The 23,806-nt window shown below is 32.8% G+C and overlaps 1 protein-coding gene across 5 annotated transcripts in view; it reads left to right on the plus strand.

Moving 5' to 3' along the window:
- LOC149172705 (uncharacterized) overlaps positions 1-23,806 on the plus strand; it is a 47,090-nt gene that overhangs the window by 17,133 nt on the left and 6,151 nt on the right. For 2 of the 5 annotated variants that reach the window (XM_089424415.1, XM_089424414.1), the window contains exon 3: positions 12,268-12,455. The gene's annotated coding sequence lies outside the window, so the exon portion shown is untranslated. The other 3 variants (XM_089424412.1, XM_089424413.1, XM_089424416.1) reach the window with 3 other exon arrangements.

A 23,806-nucleotide genomic window follows, 5' to 3' on the forward strand; every position in this document is an offset into this window, starting at 1 on the left:
CATTAAACTGTTATTGATGTCATCAAACTTCAGGGTCCCTGTAGGTGCTGAAGTGGTGATAACTACTATCAAACTCTTCCATCTATCCGACATAAAGCACAATAATAAGATGGCTCCAATCTCATCATCTAAAATAATTTTGACAGAGGCAAGCTAACTTGTAATTATATTAAACTCATTCAAATGCTCCACCACTGAAGCACCTTCTTTCATCTTGAGATTATACAACTTCTTCATCAAGAAGACTTTGTTTCGATATTATGTTTTTCTCATATAGATCATGTAGCTTTTTCTATAACCTTTTGTTGTCTTCTCTCCAATGACGTTAAAACACACATTCTTTGCCAAATACTGATGATTTGTGGTGATGGCCTTTATATCCAACTTATTCAGGCTTCATATGTCATGATGGGGGCCTCTTCACTACTCTCAATCAACAAACATTGATCCTTTAAAATAAGTATGTCCTCCTTTTGCACCTTCCATAGGGAAACATTAGCAATGTCTAATTTGTCCATATGACTTAACACAACTATCTTCATGCTCATAACTCTCCCTAACAATAACCTAACATATAACAAAATTAAAAGAACAACCTAGATCTGATACCAACTATTAATAAATATAGTAGAAAAATTTAACTAAATTTTTTTTTTTTCAATCACTCAAACAAGAATTAACATAATTTTTTTTGTGAGACATAGAACACCAGATTTACCTTGAAAACCCCATATGGGGAATAACAACGGGGAATTGTTTAGTAATTTTTTATTATCACAATGAAAACCGCCTTACATTTCACTCGCTTCGCCTTGCATTTCATTGGCTTCGTATTTCTTTGTCACCCACCATTCCTTTTTACTCACACCCATATATAAACTAGTACAACCACATTACACATATTAATATAGTTGATATAGCCGACGACTTCATAAATATAACCAAAAAAACTAAACCCCATATGGGGAATAACATTTGGTAAAGGGTTTAGTAAATTTTTATTATCACAATGAAAATCGTCTTATATTTCACTGGCTTGGCTTCATATTTCTCTGTCACCCACCATTCCTTTTTACTCACATCCATATATAAACTAGTACAACCACATTACAAATATTAATGTGGTTGATATAGCTGAAGGCTTCATAAATATAACCAAAAAATTATTGCAACATGAAGAATGACTTACTAATGCACACATTTACCTGATTAACCATGTATAAAATTCTATAACCTTTTGTTGTCTTCTCTCAGCGAGGTTAAAACATACATTCTTTGCCAAATACTGATGAGTTGTGGTGATGGCCTTTATATCCAACTTATTCAGTCTTCATCTGTCATGATGAGGGCCTCTTTGCTACTCTCAATCAACAAACATTGATCCTTTAAAATCAGTATGTCCTCCATCTGCACCTTCCATATGGCAAAATTAGCCATGTTTAATTTGTCCACATGACTTAACACAACTATCTTCATGCTCATAACTCTCCCCAACAATAACCTGACATACAACAAAATTAAAAGAACAACCTAGCTCTGATACCAACTATTAATAAATATAGTAGAAAAATTTAACTGAAAATTATTTTTTTCACTCACTCAAACAAGAATAAACAAGAATTAACGTAAATTTCTCCCTCGCCCACCATTCCTTTTTACTCACACACCTATATAAACTAGTACAACCACATTACAAATATTAATGTTCCTTTTTACTCACACACCTATATAAACTAGTACAACCACATTACAAATATTAATGTAGTTGATATAGTCGAAGGCTTCATAAATATAACAAAAAAAAACTAAACCCCATATGGGGAATAACATTGGGGAAATAGTTTAGTAAATTTTTATTATCACAATGAAAATCGTCTTACATTCACTAGCTTGGCTTCATATTTCTCTCTCACCTGCCATTCCTTTTTACTCACACCCCTATATAAACTAGTACAACCACATTACAAATATTAATGTGGTTGAAATAGCTGAAGGCTTCATAAATATAACCAAAAAACTATTGCAACACTAAGAATGCCTTATGGGTCAACTTTAACTTAAGAAAAAAAGGAATTATAAATGAATGTTATGAATAATAATGAAGAACTTATCATGAAGGAACATATTAGAATTGGAATAATCTCAAAACCCTAGGAAATTGGTGGGTGGGGAGCCATGTGGCATGAATCTAATTTTTTAAATTTATTAAAAGTAATGGACCAATTTGCTAAATAAAATTTGCTTATATATAAATTAATGTTATAAATAATGATGAAGAACTTATCATGGAGGAACTTATTGGAATTGGAATAATCTCAAATCCCTAGGAAATTGATGGGCCGGGGGAGGAACGTGGGAGGAATATAATTTTTTAAATTTATTAAAAATCAATACAACCTGACAAACTCTTTAATAAACTACAACCGTTGATAAGCATTAAAACTAAGCATATATGACAATCAATCTAGACCCTCAATTAAAAAAAAATTCAACAAATTCCCATCCACCTTAACTTGAAATAAATTTTTTTTAGCAAAAATATTTAAGTATAATACTATAAGCCTAATACCATAAACAATATCATGAATTGCCAATACAATAACCACTAACAACTTTGACTAAACAAAACTTTAATTTATTTTTATAAAAATATAAAATATGCAAATATAGTTTTATATATAATTGATATAATTCATATTTTTAATAAAAAAATTACGTACTAAAATTTCGAGGCAAAATAATTTTATTTTCCACGAAATTCTTTAATTTCTATTATTTTTAGATAATAAATTTCCAATATTCTCAAGATCACTCTCGGAATCCACTCATAATGTTTCTTAAAATTGCTTTATGACTCCACCCCACTCATATGTATTTTCTTCGCATTCACAAATCATTCGTATGATATATACATTATATATATACTTTCTTCGCACTCACACATCTTTCCTACCTTGTAAAGTTTCTTAAGATTCTTCAATACCGACACTTATGCTGGCTTCACGCATACACAATTCCTTCATTCATATCACACACCAATGGTTTATTATTATATTGTATTTATCAACAACTATGAAAAAAATTAAGGATGGAATTATTTATTTATTTAAAGTATGTTTTTAATATATAAATATAATTTCAAAGTGAACTTTATGATTTTTTCATTTAAAGTATGTTTTTAATATATAAATATAATTTCAAGTGAAATTTATGATTTTTTTATTATTTAAAATGTATTTTATGATTTTTTTATTTAAAATGTATTTTTAATAATAAGTTAAAATAATATTTTATAGTATTGTTTAATTATTAGATTTTTTTATTATTTAAAATGTATTTTTAATAATATGTTGAAATAATATTTTATTGTATTGTTTAATTATTAAATATTTAAAAAAATATTGAATTTTTATTTTTTGTTAATTTTTTTTGTTGTTTAAATTGGATTTCTGATTGTATATATAAATTTAGCACTTTTAAATTTTTTTGAATATTTTGATTTTACAACTCAAATTTGTGATTCCAATAAATTTTTCTTGAAACAATTTTTACAGAAAAAATATCAAACTTGTGATTTCAACAAATCTCTCTTTTACAAAAAAAACATATAATTCTTGAAAATATTTACTAAAATTTTGAACAAAATTACCGCCAAAAAAGAGACAAACGGGGAAAGAAGAAAAAACCAAAAAGCCCATTTTATTTATTATTTAGACTATGCCATAAGTCTGTATTCCTGATGAAATAAATTTCCATATTTCCTCTATCACATCACCTTAACTACACAGAATGAACGTTTCTCACACTACCTGTGCTTTCTGGGTTCCTTCCACTTCACATTTACTGTCATAATAGAAATTGACATGGGCGTACGGAAAATACTTTACTTCTGAAAACATGGAGAATAATTCCCTTTACTCACCCGGCCGTGACATGAAATATATTTGTAAATTACAGGAACGTTAAAATCTGCGTATTGAGTGATTGACATGGGCGTACGATAAATATCTTGAAGTGTGGCAAACATTTCAATTTATTCCTCTGGCCCTCGGGCCTCGATATGAAATGATACTGTAAATTAAAGAAACCTTAAAAGCTGATTGATTATTGATTAAAGGATGGGTACTGGTCAGTTGTTTTGCCCCCACTTTTTGGCTCGTCATACGCGGCATTAAAGTCACTATCTGCAATGAATTTCTGCGAACTGGGCTTCACTTTACCTTCTGGTCTTTTTTCTTGGCAGTGAGTGACCCTGTTGCCTTGGTTTTTCCGAGAGCGGACTCTTTTCCTGGTAATTTCCTTGCTGTTGCGTTCGAATTAATCGATCATTTCTGAAAGTAATATTAATATCTATTCATTTTGGTTTTCTGCGGTCTGGTGCGCAACTTTCCCAGTGACTGCTTTAATGCACAGCCTTCCAATAAATTTCCTGTTCCTCGCGTTTAGAGTAGTTCTGGATACCAGAGCAGTTGCCCCTACCATCGGTGGTTTTGGATCTTCACAAGATTGGGGTTCAAATTTCCTGCAAAAGGAAAAAATTTCCCACCGAGTGAAGGTAAGCAAATTTGCAATTACTTTCTTTGAGGTTTTGCAGGGTAATATAAATAGCAAAAGGTTGTCTGGGTTCATCTTTTACAGATTAAGTTTTCTCCTCATTACTGATTTTCATGACAGGTCTCCTGAACTTTTGAACATAAAGAATGAAACCTTGAATGTAGTTGATGAAACATTCTGAACAATGTTTGATTGAGATCTGTTCCTCTGGAATGCTTATTGTCAGACTGCCATTGGTAATTGCAACTTGCAAAGTACCACATTCTGCAATTATGGGGATTATGGGGTTTTGAGAAACAGTACTAATACTTTACATAGATTATTTTAAAATGTAACTTTTTATTGAAATCGCTCGTTAGGCTTGTACGCTAACTTAGTTTTTTAAATATAAAATATATCTCTGTAGTATTTAATTTTTGTATATAAAGGTTATATTTTATATATGGTCAAATTATAAACTAAATTTATTTATTTATTTTTCAATTGTATATTTGAATCGATATTACAACATTTTTTCAAATTTTCCTAAACAAAATTACAAACTCTATATTATCCAAACTCATATGGTATTACGTTGGCAGGGAGCCTAGTCAATATTTTTTTTTGGTCTTATAAAGGGAACTTTTCTCTTTGTGAAGAGAAGGGAAGATGGTAGCTGTCCATCTTTTACAAAATTACAACTATCCCTCTTTAAGAGAGTCTTAGATACATTCCAAAACATAAAAAGCAGAAGTATTAAAATATTCGTGTAACCATAGAGGTGCGAAAGCAAATCTGAGTAAAAATCTGAGTAAAGTGAGAAATCCATTGTTGTAGTTTTTTAAAATGTCGGGAGAAAGTATAATTGCTGATTCTTGTAGTTCCTTTTATCTGAATATTGACATTTTGAGAGTACCAAAGACAAATAGAAAAGATTGCATGTCAGATAGCCATCTGAAGTAATAATTTAAGAGCAAAAACGTTCAGCATAATTGTTTGAAATAGACCAATATGTGTAGAGAAAGATATAGAAATTGCTGCAGAGAGATTAAGAATTCTAGCTATTTTTATTAGAGATGGGTCCCTGCCATGCTAAATTGGGTCTGTATATATATTTGTAACAGGAGGATGATGAGAATGTAAAACAAGTTCCTGGAAAGGAATAATTTGTGTAATGGTTAGGTTTTGAATAACAATTTTGGTCGTAGAAATAGTCTTATTTTCAAAGATGGTTTAGTTTCTTTCTAGTCATATTCTCCAAGCACAATCAGAAAAAGGGCGTTGTGATCAAGTTTTGTTTAAGATTCAAACCATACAGAAAGATATCCATTAATGCTTTTAATTGTGGATTTATTAACTGTTTAAAAGGGTCAACTTTTTTAGAAGTAGAAGTTATAAACATTTTGTTTTAAAAAGTTTGATATTTCTATACTTTTTGATAAATTTAAGATATAGTCTTGGTAAACTTAACTACTAAAATTATGTGTTTTCTATTTGAATATTATATATTTGACAATTATGTACACCTTAATAAATAAAGTCTTTTTTTCTAAAAACCTGGAAATGGTTTCATATTTAACTTTGGTATTTAACTAAATTGTAACATGAAATTAAATTATTATTATTATTTACTTGTATGAGGTACGTATCCATGTATTCAAAGTGGGGTTGTAGGGATTAGCTCTATAAAGGTTTCCAAGTCCTTGCAACTCAAAGGGAAGCTGGCAGCCAAGTTAATGGTTATCCTTAGTGGAAGGATAACAAGAAATCATACAAGGGCATTCTGTCTAGACAATAGCTAAATCCATTATTTGAATAGGTTGATGATACTCCCTATAATTATGGAAAATTCAAGTATGCAATATCTTAAAGCTAGGCTCATTTTTAGAATGGCAATGCTTTGGCTATCGATAGATACCATTGGGTCAATGCCCCTGATAGATACCATTGGGTCAATGCACCTGCAAATGTATATAAATAATTAGTGGTGGACTTTCTAGTGTCTATATTTCTAGCCATGTTTGCGTATGTTTAAACTTTAAGAACAACATTGTTATTACCAAAACATAAATAATAATTACTAATACCCTTGAGATACCTCAAAATCCACTTTAGTACTTGCCAATGTTTGCTTGTTTGGATTTGCAAGGAGCTTGCACACTACTCCCACTGAATATGCAATATCTGGATGAGTACATACCATAGCATACATCAAGCTACCAATCGCTGAAGCATAAGGGATTTTACTCATTTCCTCCTTCTTGTCAGCACAAGGGCACAACTCAGCACTAATTTTGAAATGTGATGCTATGGGTGTACAAACTAGTTTGGCATCCTTCATATTGAACCTATCTAACACCTTTTCAATAATTTTTCTTGTGACACCGATAACTTTATGTTCTTTCTGTCACGTATAATCTTCATGCCCAATATTTATTGTGCTAGATTTAAATATTTCATTGCAAATTGATTGTCCAAATCTTCTTTAACTTATTAATCACGTTCTTTTCATGTCCAATATTAGCATATCATCTACATACAATGACTCTTTGTCATAACTCTTGATGTAGACACAATGATCAACCTCTAGTCTTTTGAATCCATGCTCAAGCATCAATGAATCAAATTTCTTGTACCATTGGCAAGGTGCTTCTTTCTACCCATAAAGATTCTTCTTCAACTTGTAGACAAGATTCTCTTTACCTTTTACCTTGAAACCTTTCAATTGTTTCATATAAATTTCCTCCTTCAAATCTTCATGGAGAAAAGATGTCTTCACATCTAACTATTCACATTCCAAGTCTAAAGCGACCACAAGACCAAGGATAACTCTTATGGGTGACATTTTAATAATAGGTGAATTTTTTTTATGTAAAGTCAACACCTTCCTTTTGTGCAATTCCTTTCACCACCAACCTTTCTTTGTATCTTTCCTTCTTATCCTCACTCTCACATTTAATATTGTATACCCATTTGTTTTGTAGCGAATTTTTTCCTTTTGGAAGACTCACTAACTCTCAAGTTTTATTTTTCAACAAAGAGGCCATTTCTTCCTCATTGTTTTCTTCCACTCTTTGCTAGTTTCCACTTCACAAGCTTCTTGAATGAGGTTCACCTTCATCAGTGAATAAAATAAATTTTAAGGGTGGATACCTTTGCAAGGGATTATGAGGCCTGGTAGACTTGCGAACCAACTCTGGTGATGTGTTTTCCACTTGAATCTCTTGTAATGATTGCAACAAGTTTTCTTCTTGTTGTTGTCCATCATTTTCGACTTGACGCCCATCTTGTTCTTGGATTTGTTGCTCAGATTCTTCCAATGGTGGGATATTGTCTTCTTGTTCTATAAACCTGCCAACATTTTTCTTGACCTCCATTTCATCTACAGGCCTTTTATACATCTCAAATTCATTAAATATCACATCCTTACTTCTAAAAAAATTGTGATTAATTGGATCCCATAAACGGTAACCGAACTCACCATTTGTATATCCCAAAAAAGCACATTTCCTTGATTTATCATCTAATTTGGTTCTATGATCTTCGAGAATATGCATAAATGATTCACATCCAAAACAATTTAGGTGAGAATAATTTACCTTTTTACCGATCCAAATTTCTTTAGGAATACCACTGTCTAAGACTACAAAAGGTGAGTGATTGATGAGATAACAAGTTTCCCTTATTGCGTATGCCTAGAAATGCTTTTCCAATCTTAAATTTGACAACATGCTCCTCACCTTCTCCATAATAGTATGATTCATCCTCTCTATAGTACCATTTTGTTGGGAAGTACTAGGAACAGTGTTTTCATGTTTAATGCTAAACTTATTACAATAATTCTTGAATGCATTGGAACAATATTCTCGACCATTACATATTCTTGAACACTTGAGCAATTTATTAGTCTCCCTTTTGACAACAACATGAAATTTTCGAAATATCTCAAACACCTCACCTTTACTTGTGTAGGCTCAAACCTTTTTGGATTCATCATCTATGAATGTAACAAAATATGAGTCTCATCCTAAAGACTTAACATTCAACGGCCCAAACACATCATAGTGTATTAATTCTTACATATTTGTTTTTCTTTCACGATCACCTCTCATAAAAGAAACTCCTCTTTGCCTAGCATAAATACAATGCTCACAAAGATCAAGTTCATAGGATTTCAAACCTAGAAGTAGATTTCTACCAACAAGAACTTTTAGGCCCTTTTCAATCATGTGGCCCAAGTGCTTATGTTGTAACTCCAATTGGTTTTCTTCTTTTTGCAACAACATCTGCATCTGATGATATCTTTGTGTTTGCCCTCATTATTAAAGGGTTTATGACCCTTTAATAATTTTTCAACCACCTTTCCCAAAGGTTGTGGAACAACCTTCATCATGCAATTGTCCCATAGAGGTCAAACTCATATGCATCTGCGGGACATGCCTAACTTGTTTCAGCGAGATACCTTGTCCATCCTTGTCTTGATTTAGACGTCTCCTACTCCAACATTATTGCAAAAATGATTATTTCCTAAATGTACTCTACAATGATCAACTTTTTCATATGTAGCAATTTTTTTTTGCATTTGGTGACATGTTGAGATGTTCTAGAGTCAAGTACTTAATCAATGCTACTTCTAGAAGTATATAAATAAGCTTTTTTTCACTGAAATAGTAAATAAAACATCGCTTTCAGAAGCTACAACAATGGTCTCACCTTCATTTGCGCTGCTTGATTTTTTATTTGTGTTGAGTGATTTTTGTTCCTTCTACTCCTTTTGTCTCTTTTTCAAAAATCAACAATCCTTTTTCTTGTGTTATGCTCTTCCATAGTGAAAACAAGTAAGTCTTCCTATTCTTGATTTTGATCTATCCATTGATTTTGAATTCCCTTGTCTACCATGTTCAATTTTCCTTCCACGATCATCTAAGACTAGAGCTTCTCCTCCTTGGTTTTCCGCAATTAATTTGCGACGCAACTCCTCATTCATTACACTGCTACTGATGTCATAAAACTTGAGGGCTCATGTAGGTGTTGAAGTGGTGATAGCTACTATCAAATTCTCCCAGCTATCTGCTATAGAGCACAATAATAATATGGCTCCAATCTCATCATCCAAAATAATTTTGATAGAGGCAAGCTGACTTGTAATTATATTAAACTCATTCAAATGCTCCACCACTGAAACACATTCTTTCATCATGATATTATACAAGTTCTTCATCAGGAAGACTTTGTTCGACACTGTGTTTTTGTCATATATATCATTTAGCTTTTTCCATAGCCTTTTGTTGTCTTCTCTCCATCGACATTAAATATACATTCTTTATTTAACATTGACGAATTGTGGCAATGGCCTTTTTGTCTAGCTTATTCAGTGTTCATTTGTCATTGATGAGGGCCTCTCTGCTAAGTGTCCCTGAATCGACAAATAATGATCCTTTAAAATCAATATGCCGTCCATCTGTACATTCCGTAGGGAAAAATTAGCCTCGTTTAATTTCTCCATATGACTTATAACAACTTTCTCCATGTTCATAACTATGTCCTCCATGTGCACCTTCCATAGGGCAAAACTAACCCGGTTTAATATCTCCATATGACTTAACACAACTATCTCCATGCTCCCCAACAATAACCTGCCATACAACAGAATTAAAAGAACAACCAAGCTTTCTCCATATGACTTAACACAACTATCTCCATGCTCCCCAACAATACCCTGGCATACAACAAAATTTAGATAACAACCAAGGTCTGATACCAACTATGTATTATATTATTAATAGTTGAACATTTTAAATGAAAAATTATTTTCACTCACTCAAATAAGAATTAAGTTATTAACCTAAAAAAAATTCTGAGACAAAGAACACCAAATTTACCTAGAAAACCTCATATAGAGAATAACAATGGAGAAAGAGTTTAGTAAATTTTTATTTTTTATTTTAAAAATGGAGGGGCTAGTTCCCAGAAGAAGCATAATTGGGCCCTCTTTTTTTGTCCATATATATGGCAGACAAGCTGACAACCGTCACATCTCATTACATTCTCATTACATCTCAAAGAAACTTTATACGGTGCTGTGCAGCGCCTCAAATCGGGACTCTATCGTTGATGGGGTGTGTGGCACCTACTGCCCCAACCATTGATCCATGCACTCGTGTGCTTGGTAAATTTTTATTATCACATTGAAAATCCATTTCAGTGACTTTATATTTCTCTTTCACCCACTATTCCATAAGCACTAACAACTTTGACACTATTTAATCTCAACCCTGAACTAAGAATTTAAAAACATGAAAATTTTATAACTTTTCATTTTTTTAACTAAACACAACTTTAATTTAATTTTATAAAAATAAAAAAATTCACATATATATATATATATAATTAATATAAATATTTAATAATATACATATTTTTAATAAAAAATTGCATACTAAAATTTCGAGGCAAAATAGTTTTATCATCCATGAAATTCTTTAATTTCTATTGTTTTAGATAATAAATTTCCAAGATTCTCAAGATTGTTCTCGGAATCCACTTTCTCAAGATTCATTTATGACTCCACCCAACTCCTGTATTTTCTTCAAATTCACAAAACGTTCGTTTCTATATATATATACTTTCTTCACACTCACGCATCCCTTCCTTTTATACTATACCTGTGAAGTGTCTCAAGGTATACTTGTAAAGTTTATAAAGATTCTTCAATAGCCACACTTTTTTCAGAGAGCTTCAATAGCCACACTTAAGCTGGCTTCACGGATACACAATTCCTTCATTGATATCACACGCTAATGATTTATTATTAACGTGTGATTCCAATAAATTTTTCTCTTTATTTTAATTAAGCAACATCTCAAACATATAATTTTTAAAAATATTTACTAACTTTTAAACGAAATTAAAGCAAAAAACCAAACAACATTTAAACATATGATTTTAAAAAATATTTACTAACAAAATTAATGCCAAAAAACAAACTGAGAAAGAGAAAAAAAACAAAAAAAACCATTTTATTTATTATTGAGTATTCTAGAAGTCTGTATTCTTGATAGTATAAATTTCCATATTTCCTCTGTCACACCACCTTGACTACACAGAATGAACGTTTCTCATACTATCTGTGCTTTCTGGGTTCCTGGATTACGATACATATATATTCCACTTCGCATTTACTGTCATTTCATTTTAGGCACAGGAACAAGCCATGGGATAATTTATAATAGAAATTGACATGGGCGTACGAAAAATACCATGCTTTTGAAAACATGGAGAATAATTCCCTTTATTCACCCGGCCGTGACATGAAATATATTTGTAAATTACGGAAACCTTAAAATCTTCGTACTGAGTGATTGACATGGGCGTACGATAAATATCTCGAAGTGTGACCAATATTTCAATTTAGTCGCCTGGCCCTCGGGTCTCGATACGAAATGATACTGTAAATTAAAGAAACCTTAAAAGCTGATTGATGAATGACTGCGATTAAAGGATGGGTACTGCTCAGTTGTTTTGCCCCCACTTTTTGGCTCTTCATACGCGGCATTAAAGTCACAATCAGCAATAAATTTCTGCGAACTGGGCTTCACTTTACCTTCTGGTATTTTTTCTCGGCAATAAGTGATTAACCCTGTTTCCTTGGTTTTTCTGAGAGCGGGCTCTTTTCGTGGTAATCGATCATTTCTGAAAGTAATATTAATGTCTATTAATTTTGGTTTTCTGCAGGCTGGTGCGCAACTCTCCCAGTTACTGCTTTAATGCGCAGCCTTCCAATAAATCTCCTGTTCCTGTTCCTCGCGTTTAGAGTACTTCTGGATACTAGAGCAGCTGCCACTACCATTGGTGGTTTGGCATCTTCACAAGATTGGGTTTCAAATCCCCTGCCAAAGGAAGAAAGCTCCCACCGAGTAAAGGTAAGCAAATTTGCAATTACTTTCTTTGGGGTTTTACAGGGTTATATAAATAGCAAAAGGTTGTGTGGGTTCATCTTTTACAGATTGAGTTTTCTTCTCAAAATATTTTGATTACTGATTCTCATGAAAGGCCTCCTGAACTTTTGAACATAAGGAATGAAACCTTGAATGCAGTTGATGAAACATTCTGAAAAATGTCTGATTGAAATCTGTTCCTCCCCTAGAATGCTTATTATCAGAGTCGCATTGGTAATTACGACTTGCACAGAACCACATTCTGCAATTATGGGTTTAGAGAAACAGTACTAATACTTCAAATACACTACTCATTTATCTTTCACCTGCTGAACTTACTTTTTAAAATGTAACTTTTTATTGAAATCACTCGTTAGGCTTGGACGCTCAAAAAGTTTTTTAAATATAAAATATATCTCTGTAGTATTTAATTTTTGTATATAAAGGTTATATTTTATATATCCTCACATTATAGTTATGAATTTATTTATTTATTTTTCAATGGTATATTTGAATGGATATTATAATATTTTTTAAAATTTTCTTAAATAAAATTATAAATTCTAGGTATTATGTATGGTATTAGGTTGGTATGGAGCTTCATAAAGAATTCAATCTTATTTGTGATCTTCAATAAAAAGAATACATTGGAGCTAGCATTCCATAGAGAGCAAAGATTTTTATTACTCAATTAAGAATTAACTGGCATAAACTATTGTGGGAAACAGGTTGGTGGAAAAGACCTAAAGAAGCTTGAGAAGAACGAGTGTGTGCTTTTTGCACTTCTGAGGCAGTGGAATAGGAAAAACATTTCATTTTGGAATGTGATGCTTTAAGAGACATCAGAGAAAGTTACAATAGTACGTTAACATTGGTTCCTTGGCATTGTCTTTTTAGTGAGGGCACTGTTAGAAGGTTGGGTCAGCGCATCATTAATTTGAATAATAAGACACATTGAATTACAAAAAACAAAAAACAGGAAAGCTAATGGTCCCATAGATTATATCTAGTCTCATGAATGTTAAAATTTCATTTCAATAATTTTTTTCAGAACGAAATTAAATCTGAGTAGAGCTAAAGCAAAAAACAGGAAAGCTAATGGTCCCATAGACTATATTTAGTCTCATGAATGTTAAAATTCATTTCAATAATTTTTTTTGGAACGAAATTAAATGCGAGTAGAGTGAGGAATCTGCTCTTGTAGTTTTTAAAAATGTTGAAAGAAAGTACAATTGCTGATTCTTGCAGTTTTTTTTATCCAAATAATGACAACTTGAGAGTCCCAAAGACATAAATAGAGGAGATTCCTTGTGAGATAGCCATCTGAAGCAATAATTTAAGAGCAAAAAATTTCAGCATAATTGTTTGAAACAGATCAATATTTGTAAAGAAATATGTGGAAACTGTTGGAGAAAGATTAAGAATTCCAGTTATTCTCACTAGAGAGGGGTCCTTTGTGCAGCGCTATCAAGAATGCTCAAATTGTGTATGTCTGTATATCTGTAACAAGAGGATGATGAGAATGTAAAACAAGTTCTTGGTAAGAAATAATTTGTTCAATGACTAGGCTTTGAATAACAATCTTAGTTGTAAAAATAAACTTATCTTTGAAGACGACTTAGTTTCAATCCAGCCATATTCCCCAGCCCAATCAAGGAAAGGGCCTTGTGATAAGGTTTTGTTTGAGATGTAAACCATAGAGAAAGACATCCATTAATGCTTTTGATTGTTGTGATAAGGTTTTGTTTGAGATGCAAACAATAGAGAGACATATGCTTTTGATTGTGGATTTATTAACTGTTTAAAAGGATTATTTTTTTTTAAAAGTAGATGTAAGTTATAAAATTTTAGTTTTAAAAAGTTTGATATTTCTTTACTTTTCATAAATTTAGAAAATAGTTTCAGTAAACTTAACTATTAAAATTATGTGTTTTTTATTTGAATATTATAGATTTGAAGATCATGTACACTTTAATAAATAAGGTCTAAATGGTTTCATATTTAAATTTGGTATTTAATTAAATTGTAATTTTGAAATTAAATTATTATTATTATTTATTTGGATGAGGTACCTATGCACATATTCAAAGAGGGGTTGTAGGGATTAGCTCTATAAAGGTTTCCAATTCCTTACAACTCAAAGGGAAGTGGGAAGCCAAGTTAATGGTTATCCTTAGTGGAAGGATGACAAGAAATCATACAAGGGCATTTTGTCTAGACAACAGCTCAATCCATTATTTGCATAGGTTGAAGATACCCCCTATAATTATGGAAAATACAAGTATGCAACATCTTAAAGCAAGGATCATTTTTAGAATGACAATGCTTTGGCTATGGATGGATACCATTGGATCAATGCACACAGAATACTCAGTTTGAGTAGAACATAGTTGGTTAGCATCTTAAACTTGTGTTCATAGCATTATGTATATGCTTTTCTATGAGTTAGTGTGATTATAATAGTTAGTTGTTAATATGGTGAGAGTGGTTTGACTTAGAATTGGGTTATTTTCAAGCTGGAGTTGTGGATTTATTCCACTACCTTGTTCATCTTATTGGCAATAGCTCTATATACCCTCCCTAATTTACTCATTTGTAAGGAAGTTGTGTTTTCCTCAATGCCTTACTCATAGCATTTAATGCTTAGTGTAGTTTGTGGTGACATTAGCTTGTATTAATTTTGGTCCTCACCCTTTAATTTCTTAGAGTTGCCGGGTGGTTACGTTTCTAATCATAATTGATTTGGCTTTTCTAACCCCTCTTGGCCATAGTGGAGGTCCCCTTACATTGTTAAAAGATATACTTGCTTCCAAGTTCTTTATTTGGGAATCTTCATGTTGAGGTTGATAGGTTGACAATTACCTCATTTGTTAGGTGGTCACTAAGCTCTCCCAAAGCCTAAAACCATGCCAAAGACTTTGCATTTGAAAGTAGCAAACATGAACTTCTTAGAAGCAACACAATTATTGGCAAGCACCCATTGCAGTGGCATCGCATACCCAAACGCATCAATGCATACCACATAACCAAACATATCCTATGAGTGCAACAAAGAACTTTCATAGTCTATGTTTAGCTAAACCTAAAGATGATATATTATGAATCAAAAAATGGTCAACAAAAAAAGTCAACAAATATCCAAAAATCATGTGGAAATAGAATTCGAAAAATAGATCTTTGACCTAAAGTATTCTAGAATATGTAATAAAAAGATATTTAAACTAATATAAATATAAATATATTAGTTTAATAAAACCTTCATTGCTCAAACACTAGAGGAGAAAGGTAGCCAAAACTAAAATATTCTACACAAGCTAATTGTGATGAAAATAAAATTTGATGCCCTATAAAAAGAATGTTAAAATTATACTGCATAGTTATATAGAGAGTCATGATGACAATGACGAAGAAAAAGAACCCCATCGAACTCTATTTTTCTAGATAAAGACGATAAATCTAAATAGGTCTACAACGATGAAAAGATCAAGGATACTAATCATTGGATTAATTCTTACTATTTTATGAGCTTGAAAGGGAAAAAGTTGAAATCCCTTCAACTCCACGTTATATGGTTTTTTCTCTTATTTTTTTGAGTAGCTTACACAAACATAGATATAAACTCTCATATTTTATAATTTATGATCATAAATGTAAGGAAGCAAAACCATGGGTTCCTTTCAAGTTGTAGTGGCCCCACCTTATAGGGGTTATTAATAGGATTAGTTGTATTTTTTTTAATGAAATGTTAATATAAAGTTATTTATTTAAAATAATTATTATTTTAAAATGAATTGTATTTTTATATTTTTTTATAATATATATACATTTGAATGGTAAATATATTTTTTAATATAAATAATTATTTATTTATATAGTGTTGATGATAATTATTAGTTTTTTTATAATAAAATATTTCACGTAAATATTTTATTAATTGAAATTTTAAATATTAAAATTTTAAATTTGTTTAAGTTATAATGTGATGAAAGGTTTAATAACACTAATGTTCATGAAATTACAAATTTTGCAATTTTGAATTTATAAAAAATGAATTGAGTGCCATGAAAAACCTCTATTGATATAAGGTCTCAATAATATGTTTTGCTTGGTATTTTAAGTATATTTTGATACATGATATTATTGAGATAAAATATGAAAATATTTTTTCTAAAATTGATCTAATTTTTTAAATTATTATATATTTGTAGTTTTTTTTATTATTAAAATTATTAAGTATTTATTAAAAATAAAAATATTATTCATTTATTAAAATTATTAATAAAAAATTATAAAAATATTATTTTTGAAATAAATTTTTAGATTAATTTCATAACATTATTTTTGTGTTAAGTCCCTTAACACAAGGACATGGGACATGAAGGACACAAAAATATAAATATATGACACTTCATACAATGACCACAAAAACATGACATAGAGGACACAATATATATATATATATATATATATATATATATATATATATACACACACAAATTCTTGTGATGATGCATACAATCATAATTCATCAATGATACAAGTTTACAACTAGTATTTAGTACTACATCAATGACAATAAATTGACATACACAAGAAATTAACAATAAACTGCAATTTTATCATTAAGTCATCAAAATAAAAATGTATTGCATAGATATTAAGTCCTCAGGACTCTTTGACTAAATAAGTCACATATATTATATGTGGGAATGCCAATGAAAAATAACAAATATAAAACAACATAGATACTAGAATCATAGATTGGGATGGAAGAATCTCATAGGCCACTGCTAACAGGCTATAGTTTATCAACATCAAAATCAACATCAGTACCACCACTGCTCTCTTCTGCATTCTCCTCCTTTGTATCCAATGTAATATCTACATCTGTTGGTGTGGAGGATGATTCTTCAAGAGTATCACCATCATCAAAGTGTTTGGACCTAACACTAGCGCATTAAAATCCAAGTTGGCCAATGCAAACTCAACACTGTCCTTTAAACCAATATCATTAGGAGACACATCCCCCATCTTTGTCTTTCCCTTCAACCATTCCCCCCTCTACTTGTAAATAAAACGAAGGTTCGTGTTCACATACACCATTGTCTCTGCCTTAGATTGATCAATCTTACTCTTTTTCAAACTATATAGATTCCCATATGTGCTCCAACTCCTCTCGCAATAAGAGGGTGAAGTAACCTGAGAGAGGTGTCTCCTCTCACAATAAGAGGATAAAGTAGCCTGAGAGAGGAGTCTCATGGCTAACTATTGTAGAGGAGGACATGTTGCCCCATGAGTTTCCTAACAAGCATAGGCTTTCTTAGCCCCCCTATATAGATTCCCATATGTGCTCCAACTCCTCTTGCAACAAGAGGATGAAGTAACCTTAGAGAGGAGTCTCACGACTAACTGTTGTAGAGGAGGACATGTTGCCCCATGAGTTGCCTACCAAGCATAGGCTTTCTTAGCCCCCCTGTCTCTAATCACATCATAGCATACAAATCGCCTAGTCCCAGTGGATAACTCTGCAAAGACATCCTCAACGTCATCAAGGGATGCTCTTTCCTGGAATATTTGTCTCAATGCATCCTTCCACCCTTGTGAAATCTTGTCATCCATGTGAGGAGGGAATTTGCATGAAGGTCCACCATTGAGCCACTCATGGTTGTAGTATCTTGGATTCAATGAGCGAGCCAAGCAATGCAAAAAGGTGTGTGATTCTTGTCCCACATGCTGACAAGAATATCTTGTATGGTGGTGAAGAAGGCCTCCCCTTATGTCTCATACTCAAGGCACTCATTCTGAAAAATAATGGTCCTCACAGACTCAATCAAGGAATCCCATCCCTCATAAAGCTCTCATAGGATGGGTTGGTCTGTATTTAGAAATCGTAACAAAGCAATGATAGGGTCCATGATCTTAATAGTAAGATCTACCCTTTCCCACTAAGCAACATCTAACATTGTGTCCTTGACTCTTTTTGAGGTTGCTTAATAAAAAGGACCAAAAATTTGAAGTAACCATGGCTCCAAGAGTAGTCTTGACCTCCCTCAATCTCTTCATCAGGATGAATGTAGAGGAAAAACATGTATTTGCAATCTTCCACAATGATAGATGTGTGTACTCTTTGTAGATTACGATGGCATTGGTATGATTCTATACAAAGTTGGGGATGTGTCATTCATCCTCAATAAGATTTCCGATCCATGGCACATCAAAAGCAATATAGTTAAGTGCTAAATTCAAGGAATGGACAATGCAAGATGCCCAAAATATTTTTGGATATTTTAATAAAAAAGACCAAAAATTTGAAGTAACCATGGCTCCAAGAGCAGTCTTGACCTCCCTCGATCTCTTCATCATGATGAATGTAGAGGCAAAACATGTATTTGCAATCTTCAACAATGATAGATGTGTGTACTCTTTGTAGATTGTGATGGCATTGGTATGATTCTATACAAATTTGGGGATGTGTCATGCATCCTCAATAAGATTTCCGATCCATGGCACATCAAAATCAATATAGTTAAGTGCTAAATTCAAGGAATGGGCAATGCAAGATGTCCAAAATATTTTTGGATATTTTAATCAAAAAGACCAAAAATTTGAAGTAACCATGGCTCCAAGAGTAGTCTTGACCTCCCTCAATCTCTTCATCAGGATGAATGTAGAGGCAAAACATGTATTTGCAATCTTCAACAATGATAGATGTGTGTACCCTTTGTAGATTGTGATGGCATTGGTATGATTCTATACAAAGTTGGGGATGTGTCATGCATCCTCAATAAGATTTATGATCCATGGCACATCAAAAGCAATATAGTTAAGTGCTAAATTCAAGGAATGGACAATGCAAGATGTCCAAAATATTTTTGGATATTTAGCTTCCATAAATATGCCAACAACCTTGCAAACAAATGCATTGTCTATAATGATTTGTACACAGGAATCAACACCTACATCTTCAATAATTTTAATGAACAAAGAACCCATATATTGTGCATCCTTGTATTTTCCAAGAGCATCCAATGCTTTCAAGAAAACTGGTCCAGTCAAGGAAGACACCATGAATTTGATGAGTGGATGGTGTGCTATATCTGTCCATCCATCAGAAATAATACTAACCCAAGATGTTGGCCATGTTGATTTAATAGGCTCAAACATTTTATTCACCCTCTTCTTTGCCTTAATCAACAATGTGGCTCTAAGCTTCTTTGAACCAAGAGGCACATACATCAATGAAGCTCTTTGAGCTAGAGCTTGGCACATCTCAATAAATAAAGGTGATTATGCAACATTCAAAATAATTTGAAGTTTATATATAAAAAAGAAAAAAGAGGCAATGGTAATATAAATCTCTTCTCCAGACTTTGTTGAAATATATTGTCCATTGGACCAAGTGCCCTCCTTTTTGTTACTTGACCAGCACCCCCACTGGTACTCTCGAATGGATGATTATTTTTCCTCGAGAATGCAAAGAGATCCTCATTCTTGTTTTTCTTAGATGTTGCAACCATCATTGCCATGCCAACATTAGTCTATCAATTCTTTCCTCTCATATGGACTCACTCCTACGAATGCTCCAATTCCACAAGATGTTCCCAATAAATGTCTTTTCACACAAAAATAAATGTTCTTGAATTAATGGTTACAAAAATTGCATGCCCAAAGAACATTGCCCCTCTCTTGTTACCTAACTTTAATGTTTTGTAGCATACTTCAATTCTTAAACCTGTTGTCTTGCTAATGATGTTTCTCTAAACATTCGAAACTGTTAGTGTAGCCCATTTCCAACTTGTAGATATTTTTTTAGGGTTAGTGTAGCCCATTTCCAACTTGTTGTTTATTTTTATAGATATTATTTGTTTTAGATTAATATCTCCAGACCTTACCAGTGCACAAACTCCCCCAGAGAACGAGTTAGTGGACAGTCCGCACTTCCGGCTGACCTTTCATCTGGCCAACAAACTTTGTGGAATTTTTTTCAGTGCTCTTCAATCAGCCTGGGATGCTAAGAGAGATGGGTCTCCTCAGACCCATCAGCGCCTTGATCTTCTTCATTAGGGCATTCCATACATTGTATCTTTTATGTTCCTGCATTGTACTTTTTATATTCATGCATTGTATTTTTTTTAGGAGATTGTTTGGTTCTCCCGCATTTTATGGATATCATTGTACTCAACAGTCCCTTTGATCTACTTTGTGGGCATTAGTTGGACATAAATATAATTATCTTATCTCACTGTGTAAAAAAAAAGGTGATTCTGTCAGGATTGAGTTGCCTTCCAAGAATGCACACAGTTTAGCAGGAGTGAAACTCTACACACTTGCGTAATTAATTTCAAGTGACATGGTTTTTTAAAATAAAAGTGATGAGTCACCCTGCATTACTGTTTCAAGTGACATGGTTTTTTTAAATAAAAGTGATGAGTCACCCTGCATTACTAATAACAATTAATACTACTCATCTTATAACTAAATTATGATAATATTTTTAGCTATGTAAAACAATATTGTAAATTATGATAAATTTTCTTCCTGTGTAAAAAAGTAGCCTTCCAGGAACACAATAATTTTCTTCCTGTGTAAAAAAGTAGCCTTCCAGGAACACAATCCAGCCGGGATTGAGTAGCCTTCCAGGAATACACGCTGACAGTATAGATATGCAGCTTTTATAGGTTTGAATGTTCATTGAAGGGTTTGCCAATTTATTAGGGCTCACTTTTGGCCGGTTTTCAAGGGATTTGATTATCTTTTTGCCAATTTATTAGGGCTCACTTCTGGCCGGTTTTCAAGGGATTTGATTATATTTTCAAGTGGTGGTGTCACGCATTTCAATTTTTTTAATTTAGCTTTAGTTTGGTGTCGTGGACCGTGGCAACACTCTCAGGCTGTGGATTTCTCTGCTCTGGTTCTCAGTTGCAGACTTTGCTGGAAATCGACTATAAATCTATAAAATAGTGGATTTCTCTGCTCTGGTTCTCAGTTGCAGACTTTGCTGGAAATCGACTATAAATCTATAAAATAGTGGTTTCTTCCGGATGAATTTTTTTTGTTAAAATAATATGGCTCGTGGAATACGTAGAAATAGAAAATTAGGTCCTCATTTAAGGTCTCTTACCCATGCTCAGCACAAAGTGGGATCTTCCAAGGCCGTTTATAACAGGTGCACCCGTCTAGCGGTCCAAGCGACTATGCATCTGGAAAGGGTTTTTCTTCGCGATAAAGCAGTTTGTGAGGAGGTTGAACCGTGGGTTCTTGATACAGGCACCTCCAAAAATTCAGATACCAAGTACTTTATGAGGTTGAACCTATATTTGCAGGAGGAATATCAAGCCATTCTGCCCCTGCTGGATAAGCTTCAACTGCAAGTCAATGAAGTGGATCACAAAGTCACTGCTGAGGTGTCAAAAACCATGGACATTGAGCCTCTGCCATCTGAGGCTGCATACGTTCAGTTCCCTGAATCTAATAATAAGGGTTTTTCTTTGCAATGAGGAAGTTTTTGAAAAGGTTGAGCTGTGGGTTTTTGACACAAGAACCTCTAAAAACTCAGATACCTAGTATTTCATGACAGTGAATCTATACTTGCAGGTAAAGATAACCATGGCCAAACTTCTGATAGAACAAGTGAGGAATATCAGGCCATTCTGCCCCTACCTGAATAAGCTTCGACTGTAAATCAAGGAAGTGGATCACAAAGTTATTGCTCAGGTGTAAAAAACTATGGACATTGAACCTCTGACATCTGATGGGTTTCCTGACTCTAATGGCAATACTCTTGTTTAGGCTCTGCTATGCTATGTCTGCACACTTTTCCCGGTTTTCTAATTGGGGAGCACTGCTTCTCCCATCTCTAAACACAGGTTTATTGGATAGGATATCTCTTTAAATTTCTCAGCTTTCAATTTCACAGCTAAATTTTTTGTACTGATAATATCACTTAGACCATATAAACATAATACTTTTTCCCCAATCTGCTTTTCGTAATAACAGAACAACAGCCCTGCTTATGTGGTATCTAGTTTTCCTTAATTAATACAGAACTTACAACTTAGTTTTCCTCGATTAATACAGAAAGTCCAACAAACTTGCTATAAAAAAAAATTCGAATTAAAAAATATATTTATTAAACTTAAAAAATATTAAATGCTAGAGGAAAGTGTACCATTATTGAGAAAACTTGGATGTCCAGCCACGAATGTAGATACCACTAATGTAGATATAGTGGCAAATAAAAGATGCAGATAGCGATAAATAATAGTGAACTTTGGTACATCAATCTGTTGTGTAGATGATATTTTTTATATTTTGAATTTTTTTACTGGATTGTATGTGTAAAATGATGGAATTTGTAGAAGAGAAATTAAATGAATGGCCATATTATTCGATACAATGACAAATAATAGTGCAGATTTCTGGTCAGTATAAATGTAGATATAGTGGCGAATGATTTCTAGTCACTATATATGTAGATTTATGACAGAAACTATGAAGACTCATGGAAGAGCTTAGCTATTGCATTACCAAATACATAAATTTATACAAAACTCAGTTACAGAAGTTTTATGAACTATTATTAACTTTTTATCTAATTCAGCCGACTTCGCCGAATTTCGCTCGCTGACACCAACCACTGGCTGTCATACAAAAAGGACAGACAACTCACGATTATTATTCTAACACCTCCCCTTAATCACGACGACCTAAACTTTAACTTCCCTGCTGGTCTAAGTCTCAGTTAGGTTTACAACAAAACATTTCATTTTTGTCTTTTTGCTAAAAGGTCCATGCTTGTTCCTTTTCCTTTGCTGGTGCAGTTTCATCTTCACCTTTATCGCTTTCCTTATGAGCTTCCTTTGCTCCTTGCTTACATATTTAACATCAGCAACCTTTTCCAGATTGGGATGCAATGCAAGATCTCGAACAAGGTAATCTAATTCATGTTTTCCCCACTTTCCATGAGGAGCCACCAAAATGCACTCGTCTTTGAACATGAGCAGCTTCCGAACAACATCCATGGTAGTATTCTCCACAGTAGCAGTCATCTTGAAAGCAGATCCAATAAAACTTCTAACAATTGGGTTAGGAGATAAGCAAGTTTTACTCTGAGTGATTGCAGAATCATGTGGAATAGATTTTAGCTCGTGATAATCAATAACATAATCTTCAATAGCATCACATTGTTTGTCAAAGATTTATTCGAACTCAAAAGCACTGCAAGACTCAAAAATGTTTCCAAATGGGTTCTTGAGAAAATGATCATCGAAAAGGTCATTGTCAAAAAAATCTAAAAAGATAGACATATCAGCGGGGTCTACTTTACCTCCACCACA

The sequence above is a fragment of the Pinus tabuliformis genome, chromosome 4_2, assembly GCF_031772625.1.
Source record: "Pinus tabuliformis cultivar Carrire ecotype Pingquan chromosome 4_2, CPIR1, whole genome shotgun sequence".
Classification (NCBI taxonomy): Eukaryota; Viridiplantae; Streptophyta; class Pinopsida; order Pinales; family Pinaceae; genus Pinus; species Pinus tabuliformis.